This window comes from Oncorhynchus gorbuscha, linkage group LG18 (assembly GCF_021184085.1).
Source record: "Oncorhynchus gorbuscha isolate QuinsamMale2020 ecotype Even-year linkage group LG18, OgorEven_v1.0, whole genome shotgun sequence".
NCBI classification, from domain to species: Eukaryota; Metazoa; Chordata; class Actinopteri; order Salmoniformes; family Salmonidae; genus Oncorhynchus; species Oncorhynchus gorbuscha.
The window spans coordinates 68,407,013-68,417,971 of record NC_060190.1 but is presented as its reverse complement, the minus strand read 5'-3'; the positions used below and the strand labels follow the sequence as shown (position 1 = coordinate 68,417,971).

Genomic DNA, 10,959 nt, shown 5'->3' with positions numbered 1-10,959 from the left:
TAATATAAATAGTAATAAATTACCAGTGGTGGAAAAAGTACTCAATTATCATCAATTATTATGATCATACTGTTGGAGGAAATTATGGTTGAAATTACTAATTATGTATACATTCCAATCAGAACTGACTAGTCCAAATGCTATAATGTACTGTACGTATATGAATTTTCTCTCTTGCTCACATAGCCTAGTTATATAATGTCAGTCATTGTTACTAAACTCCTGTCTGTTCCTTGTACAAATGAATGTACTATCTCCAGACTGTCTAGAATGCTGATTTACAGTGACTGACCTTGGCTTTAGGAGAGGAGGGAAAGCTCGAGAAACTATAGGGCCTCTACCGGTGTTATGAAGAGATGGAACATTTAGAAAACGCTGACGTCATTTTCAGTTTATAACCTGTGGAAAAATGTGTGTGGCAGTACTCTCTTGTAATAAACGCTGTTACCTGACTTTTAAGACTGGTCTCGATCTACTTCATGCATAATTAATGAATTTACAACTCATTAATGAAATAGAGTGCAAATTTGATTTTGGCTATAAAACAAAGTAAAGTTACGTTAATAGAAAATGACTCAAGTAAAAGTGAAAATCACCCTGTAAAATCTATCTTGAGTAAATTTCTTGACATATTTGGTTTTAAATATACTTAAGTATCAAAAGTAAATGTATAAATAATTAAAATGTTCTTATATTAGGCAAAACAGACAGCACGATTTTCTTGTTTTTTACATTTACGGATAGCCAGGGGCACAATCCATCACTTAGACATCCTTTACAAACGAAGCATGTGTGTTTAGTGATTCCACCAGATCAGAGGCAGTAGGGATGACCAGGGATGTTCTCTTGATATGTGCAAGAATTTAACCATTTTCATGTCCTGCTAAGCATTCAAAATGTATGGAGTTAAAAGTCCATAATTTTCTTTAGGAATGTAGTGGAGTAAAAGTTGTCAAAAATATAAATAGTGAAGTAAAGTACAGATACCAAAAAACTACTTAAGTAGTACTTTAAAGTATTTTTACTTAAGTACTTTACACCACTGTCAATAACAATGCAATGTTGACAAATGTTATATATAGGAACATAAAAACAGCACAAGCAAAAACAATGTTATGAACAAACACTTGAACTTATTTATGTTGAATGGACTCAAAGGTGACTGTTTAAAACAAGCATTTCACATGTTTCCCATTAATAAAGTGAGTAATGTGGCTAAACAGTAACATCAAAACAAGATAATATACTTTGTTCATTTCAAATTGTTTTGACTTGCATTTGAAATGTATATTTCGGTCAACAGATTTCCCAGCATCAGACAACTACAGATATGAATGAACTTGAGGGCAGTGGTGTAATGAAAAAAGCATATTGAATGTCCACATTTGTCACACACACAGAGAAAACGATCCATTTTGAAAAGCACTTGTTGTTTTTCTTCTCCTTGTCAGCACCAGCGGCAGCTGTCCAACCAGCATCCTGCATCCTTTTCATTGCAGCGAGCTTTAAAGCACTCCAAAGTGATTTCTGAACAACAGGGCTCAGGACCTGAAACATTACGATAGTATAAAACAGGAAACATGAGTGAAGCAGAAGCAAACCGGTGGAAGTGATTGTGGAAGTGGCTAATAGTGACCTGAAAATTGTAGAACCCCACAGCATTAACTACTTTTATAAGTTACAGACTATATTTTAGAAGTTGCAGAGTACAGACTATACTATAATGCAATATGGTATTTCACAGCTTATTTCATAATGCAGAGGGAGTATTGCCAAGTAAATCAAGTATTTGGTGATAATGTTCAGCTGGCTCATTCATTCCTCAATATGTCCACGTTTTGATGCTGTGCTGCTGGGACACTTGGCTGCAGGCGGCTTTTGAATGGATCAGTTGCAACTGCAAAGCTCTGTCATTATAAGAACCAGAAAGACATCCAAGTTAGAAGTGATATTTAAAGGAAAATGATTCCCACAATGAAAATGTGCATACCATACAGCATGCATTATAAAGTTATGAGTTCAAACCTATTTGTGGTCATTGGGAATTGCATGGTATTTCATAATACATCCTGAGTTTTAGGCCATTCCAATGTTTTCAGCACTATTAAAGTTAAAGCAGTGTGTTCATTAGATCGACCATATAAATCTTTATGTTCAGAGCTGTCAGACTTGGGGTCAAGGTCCAGGGTACTCTTCCTCCAGGTCAAGCTCCAGGGTACTCTTCCCCCAGGTCAAGCTCCAGGGTACTCTTCCCTCAGGTCAAGCTCCAGGGTACTCTTCCCCCAGGTCAAGCTCCAGTGTGCTCTTCCCCCAGGTCAAGCTCCAGGGTACTCTTCCCCCAGATCAAGCTCCAGGGTACTCTTCCCCCAGGTCAAGCTCCAGGGTACTCTTCCCCCAGGTCAAGCTCCAGGGTACTCTTCCCCCAGGTCAAGCTCCAGGGTACTCTTCCCCCAGGTCAAGCTCCAGGGTATTCTTCCCCCAGGTCAAGCTCCAGGGTACTCTTCCCCCAGGCCAAGCTCCAGGGTACTCTTCCCCCAGGTCAAGCTCCAGGGTACTCCTCCCCTAGATCAAGCTCCAGGGTACTCTTCCCCCAGGTCAAGCTCCAGGGTACTCTTCCCCCAGGTCAAGCTCCAGGGTACTCTTCCCCCAGATCAAGCTCCAGGGTACTCTTCCCCAGGTCCAGGGTACTCTTCCCCAGATCAGCTCCAGCTCTTCCCCCAGGTCAAGCTCTAGGGTACTCTTCCCCAGGTCAAGCTCCAGGGTACTCTTCCCCAGGTCAAGCTCCAGGGTACTCTTCCCCCAGGTCAAGCTCCAGGGTACTCTTCCCCCAGGTCAAGCTCCAGGGTACTCTTCCCCCAGGTCAAGCTCTAGGGTACTCTTCCCCCAGGTCAAGCTCTAGGGTACTCTTCCCCCAGGTCAAGCTCCAGGGTACTCTTCCCCCAGATCAAGCTCCAGGGTACTCTTCCCCCAGGTCAAGCTCTAGGGTACTCTTCCCCCAGGTCAAGCTCCAGGGTACTCTTCCCCCAGGTCAAGCTCCAGGGTACTCTTCCCCCAGGTCAAGCTCCAGGGTGCTCTTCCCCAGATGCTCTGATATCTGAATATGTACCTGTTTATCCTGTGTCTGCAGTTGCCTGCTCATTTTCTGACATGCCATCTCTTTTTCCAGGCCTGTAATCTCCTGCTTTCAGCTTTCCTACAACACAACATGACATCACGACTGAGTCAATAGACAACATTTGTCACTTGACACAGCTTTGTCAGCATGGTGGATGGCAGGGGACTTACCCTCTCCTTCATTTCTTTCTCCAGTTGTTCCTTCAAATGGCCATTTTCCATGTTCTGCTGTGACAGATCCAATTCCTGAGGAAAAATCAGAAAAGAGGCAGATATATAACACTCTACTGAAATACTCCCAGTTAATACAATGACATTTTTCTTAATGTACTATCATGTATCATACCAGTGATGTTCTATTAGCAGCTGCCTCCATGTCTTCTCTCTTCTTATCATCAAGCTCTACATCTTTCTCGTCAACCATTTTGCAATAGTGGTTCTGATGCCAACAGAGAACTTAACTTTGTGCTTTCCATCACGGCAACCATGTCTGCTGTCTTGTTCTGACGTTTGACTTCAGCATCTTTCTTACTCTTGACGGCCTCTGTAGCTCAAAGCTGTAGCTTCGGTACCTGCAGGGATCAGGTTACAGTCGAAGTCGGAAGTTTACATACACTTAGGTTGGAGTCATTAAAACTGTTGTTTCAACCACTCCACAAATTTCTTGTTAACAAACTATAGTTTTGGCAAGTCGGTTAGGACATCTACTTTCTGCATGACACAAGTAATTTTTCCAACAATTTGTTACAGACAGATTATTTCACTTATAATTCACTGTATCACAATTCCAGTGGGTCAGAAGTTAACATACACTAAGTTGACTGTGCCTTTAAAGAACTTGGAAAATTCCAGAAAATGGTGTTATTGCTTTAGAAGCTTCTGATAGGCTAATTGATATCATTTGAGTCAATTGGAGGTAAACCTGTGGATGTATTTCAAGGCCTACCTTCAAACTCAGTGTCTCTTTGCTTGACATCATGGGAAAATCAAAAGAAATCAACCAAGACCTCAGAGAAAAAAATGTAGACCTCCACAAGTCATCACATTCCCAGTGGATCAGAAGTTTACATACACTCAATTTGTATTTGGTTGCATTGACTTTAAGTGGTTTAACTTGGATCAAACATTTCGGGTAGCCTCCCACCAGATTCCCACAATAAGTTGGGTGAATTTTGGCCCACTCCTCCTGACAGAGCTGGTGTAACTGAGTCAGGTTTGTAGACCTCCTTGCTCACACACGCTTTTTCAGTTCTGCCCACAAGTTTTCTATGGGATTGAAGTCAGGGCTTTGTGATGGCTACTCCAATACCTTGACTTTGTTGTCCTTAAGCCATTTTGCCACAACTTTGGAAGTATGCTTGGGGTCATTGTCCATTTGGAAGACCCATTTGCGGCCAAGCTTTAACTTCCTGACTGATGTCTTGAGATGTTGCTTCAATATATCCACAACATTTTTCTACCTCATGAAGCCATCTATTTTGTGAAGTGCACCAGTCCCTCCTGCAGCAAAGCACCCCACAACATGATGCTGCCCCCTCCGTGCTTCACGGTTGGGATGGTGTTCTTCGGCTCGCAAGCTTCCCTCTTTTTCCTCCAAACATAAAGATGGTTATTATGGCCCAAAATTTATATTTTTGTTTCATTAGACCAGATTACATTTCTCCAAAAAGTACGATCTTTGTCCCCATGTGCAGTTGCAAACTGTAGTTTGGCTTTTTTATGTCTGTTTTGGAGCAGTGGCTTCTTCCTTGCTGAGCGGCCTTTCAGGTTATGTCGATATAGGACTCGTTTTACTGTGAATATAGATATTTTGTACCTGCTTCCTCCAGCATCTTCACAAGGTCCTTTGCTGTTGTGCTGGGATTGATTTGCACTTTTCACACCAAAGTATGTTCATCTCTAGGAGACAGAACGCGTCCCCTTCCTGAGCGGTATGGTCCCATGGTTTTTATACTTGCGTACTATTGTTTGTACAGATGGACATGTTACCTTTAGGCATTTTGAAATTGCTCCCAAGGATGAAACAGACTTGTGGAGGTCTACATTTTTTTTTCTGAGGTCTTGTCTGATTTCTCTTGATATTCCCATTTTTCAAGTTTGTAGGCCTTGAAATATATCCACAGGTACACCTCCGATTGACCCAAATTATGTCAATTAGCCTATGACATTATTTTCTGGAATTTTCCAAGTGTCACACCCTGACCTGAGATACCTCTGTTTTCTTTATATTATAGTTAGGTCAAGGTGTGACTAGGGTGGATACGCTAGTTTTTGTATTGTCTAGGGGTTTTGTATGTCTCAGGGTTTTGCATTGTCTAGGGTTTTTGTATGTCTAGAGTTTTGCAAGTCTAGGTATTTGTATTTTTATGGTGGCCTGATATGGTTCCCAATCAGAGGCAGCGGTTTATCGTTGTCTCTGATTGGGGATTTTTTTTGCCATTTTCCTTTGGTGTTTGTGGGTTCTTGTCTATGTGTAGTTGCCTGTCAGCACTCATTTGTATAGCTTCACGTGTCGCTTTGATATTTTGGTTAGTTTGTTCAGTGTTCATTATCATAACAATAAAGAATGTACTCATACAACGCTGCGCTTTGGTCTCCTTCGTACAACGGACGTGACAGAAGAACCCACCATAAAAGGACCAAGCAGCGTGTTCAGGAGGAGCAGACATCATGGACATGGGATGAGATTTTGGACGGTAAGGATCCTGGACGTGGGAGAAAACATTGGCAGGAAAGGATCACCTGCCTTGGATGCAGGGGGAGATAGCACAGGAGGAACTGCGACGATACGAGGGGACACTGAAGCCAGAGAGGCAGCCCCAATAAAAATAAATTGGGGGAGGCACATGAGGAGATTGGCTGAGTCAAGTTGGAGACCTGAACCAACTCCTCGTGCTTACCGCGGGGAGCGTGTGACTGGTAAGACACCATGTTATGCAGTGATGCGCTCGGTGTCTCCAGTTTGCATTCATAGCCCTGTGTGCTCTATTCCAGCTCCTCGCAATTGCTGGTCTAGAATGGGCATCCAGATAGGACGGATGGTGCCGGCTCAGCGCTCCTGGTCTCCATGTACACCTCCTTGGACCAGGATATCCTGCGCCGGCTCTGTGTACTGTGTCTCCGGTGCGTCTGCACAGCCCAGTGCATCCTGTGCTAGCGCTCCGCACTTGTCGAGCTCAAGTGAGCATCCAGCCAGGACGCATTGTGCCAGCTCTACGCTCCAGATCTCCAGTGCGTCTCTACAGTCCAGTACGTCTTGTGGCTGCTTCCCGCACTCGTCCTGAGGTGCGTGTCTTCAGCCCGGTGCCACCTGTACCGGTCCCACACAGCAGACCTCCAGTGCGCCTCTGGAGTCCAGTACGTCCTGTGCCTACTCCCTGCACTCGCCCTGAGATGCGTGTCTTCAGCCCGGCACCACCAGTGCCGGCACCACGCATCAGGTCTCCAGTGTGCATCCACAGTCCAGAGCTTCCGGCGACCGTTCCCAGTCCAGAGCTTCCGGCAAAGTTTCACAGTCCGGAACCTCCAACAACGGGCCACAGTCCGGAAACCTCCAACGACGGGCCACAGTCCGGAACCTCCAACGACGGGCCACAGTCCGGAACCTCCAACGACGGGCCACAGTCCAGAACCTCCAACGACGGGCCACAGTCCGGAACCTCCAGAGAAGATCCCCAGTCCGAAGCCTCCAGCGATGGTCCCCAGTCCGGGGTCTGGAGCGACGGTCCGCAGTCCGGGGTCTCCAGCGACGGTCCCGAGTCTGGGGTCTCCAGAGACAGTTCCCAGTCCGGGGCCTCTGGCGATGGTTCACGGTCCGGTTCTACAAAGGCGGAGGGATCAGCGTAAAGAGGGGGGGGGGGCGGCGTCCAGAACCAGAGCCGCCACCAAGGGTAGATGCCCACCCAGACCCTCCCCTATAGTTTCAGGTTTGCGGCCGGGAGTCCGCACCATTGGGGGGGTACTGTCACACCCTGACCTGAGATATCTATGTTCTTTATATTTTGGTTAGGTCAGGGTGTGACTAGGGTGGATACGCTAGTTTTTGTACTGTCTAGGGGTTTTAATTGTCTAGGGTTTTTGTATGTCTAGGGTTTTGCAGGTCTAGGTATTTGTATGTTTATGGTGGCCTGATATGGTTCCCAATCAGAGGCAGCTGTTTATCGTTGTCTCTGATTGGGGATCATATTTAGGTAGCCATTTCCCTTTGGTGTTTGTGGGTTCTTGTCTATGTGTAGTTGCCTGTCAGCACTCACTTGTATAGCATCATGGGTCTCCTTCATAAGACGAACGTGACACCAAGCTGTTTGAAGGCACAGTCAACTTAGTGTATGTGAACTTCTGAACCACTGGAATTGTGATGAAGTGAATTATAAGTGAAATAATCTGTCTGTAAACAATTGTTGAAAAAAATTACTTGTGTCATGCAAAGTAATTTTAGATGTCCTAACCGACTTGCCAAAACTATAGTGTTTTAAAAGGCCATTTGCCTTTTGGTAGGCCGTCATTCTAAATAAGAATTGCAATGCAGCAAGATACATTTGTTCTCAAAATCATTCACCTTTTCTTTCCCATAGAGAGGATTTTAAATCCTAAAATGACAAAGTTGAAGAGCAAGGTGAAGACACTGAGAATCTGCAGAAGAAACTTTAAGCAAATCAACTGTTTCAAACTGTTTTTACATTTACATTACATTTACATTTAAGTCATTTAGCAGACGCTCTTATCCAGAGCGACTTACAAATTGGTGCATTCACCTTATGACATCCAGTGGGACAGTCACTTAACAATAGTGCATCTAAAACTTAGGGGGGGGTGGGGTGAGAGGGATTACTTAACCTATCCTAGGTATTCCTTAAAGAGGTGGGGTTTCAGGTGTCTCCGGAAGGTGGTGATTGACTCCGCTGTCCTGGCGTCGTGAGGGAGTTTGTTCCACCATTGGGGGGGCCAGGGCAGCGAACAGTTTTGATTGGGCTGAGCGGGAGCTGTACTTCCTCAGTGGTAGGGAGGCGAGCAGGCCAGAGGTGGATGAACGCAGTGCCCTTGTTTGGGTGTAGGGCCTGATCAGAGCCTGGAGGTACTGAGGTGCCGTTCCCCTCACAGCTCCGTAGGCAAGCACCATGGTCTTGTAGCGGATGCGAGCTTCAACTGGAAGCCAGTGGAGAGAACGGAGGAGCGGGGTGACGTGAGAGAACTTGGGAAGGTTGAACACCAGACGGGCTGCGGCGTTCTGGATGAGTTGAAGGGGTTTAATGGCACAGGCAGGGAGCCCAGCCAACAGCGAGTTGCAGTAATCCAGACGGGAGATGACAAGTGCCTGGATTAGGACCTGCGCCGCTTCCTGTGTGAGGCAGGGTCGTACTCTGCGGATGTTGTAGAGCATGAACCTACAGGAACGGGCCACCGCCTTGATGTTAGTTGAGAACGACAGGGTGTTGTCCAGGATCACGCCAAGGTTCTTGGCGCTCTGGGAGGAGGACACAATGGAGTTGTCAACCGTGATGGCGAGATCATGGAACGGGCAGTCCTTCCCCGGGAGGAAGAGCAGCTCCGTCTTGCCGAGGTTCAGCTTGAGGTGGTGATCCGTCATCCACACTGATATGTCTGCCAGACATGCAGAGATGCGATTCGCCACCTGGTCATCAGAAGGGGGAAAGGAGAAGATTAATTGTGTGTCGTCTGCATAGCAATGATAAGAGAGACCATGTGAGGTTATGACAGAGCCAAGTGACTTGGTGTATAGCGAGAATAGGAGAGGGCCAAGAACAGAGGCCTGGGGGACACCAGTGGTGAGAGCGCGTGGTGAGGAGACAGATTCTCGCCACGCCACCTGGTAGGAGCGACCTGTCAGGTAGGACGCAATCCAAGCGTGGGCCGCGCCGGAGATGCCCAACTCGGAGAGGGTGGAGAGGAGGATCTGATGGTTCACAGTATCGAAGGCAGCCGATAGATCTAGAAGGATGAGAGCAGAGGAGAGAGAGTTAGCTTTAGCAGTGCGGAGCGCCTCCGTGATACAGAGGAGAGCAGTCTCAGTTGAATGACTAGTCTTGAAACCTGACTGATTTGGATCAAGAAGGTCATTCAGAGAGAGATAGCGGGAGAGCTGGCCAAGGACGGCACGTTCAAGAGTTTTGGAGAGAAAAGAAAGAAGGGATACTGGTCTGTAATTGTTGACATCGGAGGGATCGAGTGTAGGTTTTTTCAGAAGGGGTGCAACTCTCGCTCTCTTGAAGACGGAAGGGACGTAGCCAACGGTCAGGGATGAGTTGATGAGCGAGGTGAGGTAAGGGAGAAGATCTCCGGAAATGGTCTGGAGAAGAGAGGAGGGGATAGGGTCAAGCGGGCAGGTTGTTGGGCGGCCGGCCGTCACAAGACGCGAGATTTCATCTGGAGAGAGAGGGGAGAAAGAGGTCAGAGCACAGGGTAGGGCAGTGTGAGCAGAACCAGCGGTGTCGTTTGACTTAGCAAACGAGGATCGGATGTCGTCGACCTTCTTTTCAAAATGGTTGACGAAGTCATCTGCAGAGAGGGAGGAGGGGGGGGGGCGGAGGATTCAGGAGGGAGGAGAAGGTGGCAAAGAGCTTCCTAGGGTTAGAGGCAGATGCTTGGAATTTAGCGTGGTAGAAAGTGGCTTTAGCAGCAGAGACAGAGGAGGAAAATGTAGAGAGGAGGGAGTGAAAGGATGCCAGGTCCGCAGGGAGGCGAGTTTTCCTCCATTTCCGCTCGGCTGCCCGGAGCCCTGTTCTGTGAGCTCGCAATGAGTCATCGAGCCACGGAGCGGGAGGGAGGACCGAGCCGGCCTGGAGGATAGGGGACATAGAGAGTCAAGGGATGCAGAGAGGGAGGAGAGGAGGGTTGAGGAGGCAGAATCAGGAGATAGGTGGGAGAAGGTTTGAGCGGAGGGAAGAGATGATAGGATGGAAGAGGAGAGAGTAGCGGGGGAGAGAGAGCGAAGGTTGGGACGGCGCGATACCATCCGAGTAGGGGCAGTGTGGGAGGTGTTGGATGAGAGCGAGAGGGAAAAGGATACAAGGCAGTGGTCGGAGACTTGGAGGGAGTTGCAATGAGGTTAGTGGAAGAACAGCATCTAGTAAAGATGAGGTCGAGCGTATTGCCTGCCTTGTGAGTAGGGGGAAGGTGAGAGGGTGAGGTCAAAAGAGGAGAGGAGTGGAAAGAAGGAGGCAGAGAGGAAAGAGTCAAAGGTAGACGTGGGGAGGTTAAAGTCGCCCAGAACTGTGAGAGGTGAGCCGTCCTCAGGAAAGGAGCTTATCAAGGCATCAAGCTCATTGATGAACTCTCCGAGGGAACCTGGAGGGCGATAAATGATAAGGATGTTAAGCTTGAAAGGGCTAGTAACTGTGACAGCATGGAATTCAAAGGAGGCGATAGACAGATGGGTAAGGGGAGAAAGAGAGAATGACCACTTGGGAGAGATGAGGATCCCGGTGCCACCACCCCGCTGACCAGACGCTCTCGGGGTGTGCGAGAACACGTGGGCGGACGAAGAGAGAGCAGTAGGAGTAGCAGTGTTGTCTGTGGTGATCCATGTTTCCGTCAGTGCCAAGAAGTCGAGGGACTGGAGGGAGGCATAGGCTGAGATGAACTCTGCCTTGTTGACCGCAGATTGGCAGTTCCAGAGGCTACCGGAGACCTGGAACTCCACGTGGGTCGTGCGCGCTGGGACCACCAGAGTAGGGTGGCCGCGGCCACGCGGTGAGGAGCGTTTGTATGGTCTGTGCAGAGAGGAGAGAACAGGGATAAACAGACACATAGTTGACAGGCTACAGAAGAGGCTACGCTAATGCAAAGGAGATTGAATGACAAGTGGACTACACGTCTCGAATGTTC

The 10,959-nt window shown here is 47.4% G+C and overlaps 1 long non-coding RNA gene across 1 annotated transcript; it reads right to left on the bottom strand.

Annotated features, from left to right (window-relative positions):
* Positions 1-1,170: 1,170 nt before the first annotated feature.
* On the bottom strand, positions 1,171-3,758 carry LOC124002610. Its single transcript, XR_006833082.1, has 4 exons — positions 3,461-3,758; positions 3,286-3,360; positions 3,107-3,193; positions 1,171-1,907 (listed from the first exon to the last, which is right to left on the bottom strand). It is a non-coding gene; the product is annotated as an uncharacterized LOC124002610 (long non-coding RNA).
* Between the last annotated feature and the right edge of the window lie 7,201 nt (positions 3,759-10,959).